Genomic DNA, 1,899 nt, shown 5'->3' with positions numbered 1-1,899 from the left:
GATCCATTAAAGTTCTGTTTCACTCATTCATTCACTCTTTATCTTTCTTTCTTTCTTTCTTTCTTTCTTTCTTTCTTTCTTTCTTTCTTTCTTTCTTTCTTTCTTTCAAACAGCACCTACTGAGCACCATTCTGTGCCAAGTGCTTTTCTAGGTTCTTGAGACACATCTGCAAACAAAATGCACAAAATTCGTTGCCTTCATGGAGTTTGCAGTATATTGGGAGAGATAAAGACAAAGAAGTGAACCATATAATGCATTAGACAGTGGTAAGTGTCAAGGAAAAGAGTTAAGCAGGAGATGAGGCTGGGAAGACGAGCAGGATTCAGACTTTGTGAGGCTTTCCACACACACAGGAGGTCAGGCGTGACTGTCCAGGAAGTCCTCACTTAATGCTGTCGTGGATAGGTTTTTCGAAACTGCGACTTTAAGTGAAAGGACTTACAGCAGGTCCTCAAATAACCTGTTTCATTATAATATGTTATAATATGGATGAGAACAAAATATTGGTTCACTATATGCCTTGTCTTTTTGTCGAAAGTCACAGTTTCCAATAATGTACCAAAAATGTTAATGAGGACTGACAGTCCAGGTGCTGGGGAGCCACAAGAGGTTCCTGAGGCAGGAGGGCTCCTGACTGTGACTGGTTTAGGGGACATCACTCAGGTGGCCAGAGACTGTGGATCTGGGAAGGATGACAGGGACCAACAAGAGGAAAGCTCGAAAAGTGGTCGAAGAGAGAAGCTTGCACATCAGAGTGTGTCTAAAGGAGAGGACCAGGATGATGGCCTAAATCAGGTCCTAAGAGCACCTGGGGACCTTCAGACCAAAGAAGAGATGACGTGAGGAAAACCCAATTGTTGTAACCCCTCCCAAATCCCCCCTTGAGCCCAAATCCTAGCTCGCTCACTTAACAGCTGGGTGACCCTGGGCAAGTTAATCAGCGTCTCTGAGCTTCAGTTTCCTTTACAGTAGTACAGGGATGCTTTGGGTTGCAGAGGACAGAAAATCCAACTCAAGCTAACTTAAGCAATAAGGAATATTAACTGACTCATGAAATGGAAGGTTTCAGAGGCAGGGCTGCGGTCAGGTGAGATCCAATAGCTCACAAAGAGTTTCAAGGGCTGAGTTTTTCTATCCTTCTTCTTTGCCTTCTGTAAGGTTCAGCTTTCCCCTGAGGCTGACTCGCCTCATGATCCCACAAGAACTGCCCCCAGCTCTTCTGTCTGGAGCCTTGCAAGTTCCTTTACAAACAAGCTTGGTTCTAGCAAAAGTTCTGAGAGTCTCTCTGATTGGACCAACCAAAAGTCATGTACCCACCTCTGAGCCAATCACTGCAGACTGGGAAGAACAGTGCTGATTGGCTTGGCCTAGGTCACCGGCTGCACCCCTTGGAGCCAGGAGATAGCCTCATCTTCCCTGGAACCATATAGGGGCTGCTGGGTAGGGCAGAGGGAAGGGGTGTGGGAGGCATCAGCCTGTGTCCACCAACATCACTGGTACCCATGGGGCATGGTCATTGTGGGGACTGGAGATAATGTGTAAAAAGTACCTGGCACACAGCAGGTGCTCCTTGAAAGGCAATTCTTTTTGTTATTGTGTGTAAAATGCATCATGAGAAAGAGGAATTCGATTTTGGGCGGGGGGGGGAGGGAGAGACAAGACCTTGCTCTGTCTCCCAGGCTGCAATGCAGTGGCACAATCACTGCTCACTGTAGCCTTGAACTCGTGCACTCAAGAGATCCTCCTACCTCAGCTTCTTGAGTAGCTGGGACTACAGGCATTCACTACCATGCCCAGCTAATTTTTACTTTTGTAGAGAAGGGGTCTTGCTACATTGCCCAGGTTGATCTCCAACTCCTGGCCTCAAGCAATCTTCCCACGTTGGCCTCCCAAAGTGC

The sequence above is a fragment of the Macaca nemestrina genome, chromosome 1 (assembly GCF_043159975.1).
Source record: "Macaca nemestrina isolate mMacNem1 chromosome 1, mMacNem.hap1, whole genome shotgun sequence".
Classification (NCBI taxonomy): domain Eukaryota; kingdom Metazoa; phylum Chordata; class Mammalia; order Primates; family Cercopithecidae; genus Macaca; species Macaca nemestrina.
The sequence above is the reverse complement of the archived record's forward strand: the minus strand, read 5'-3'. Positions refer to the sequence as shown.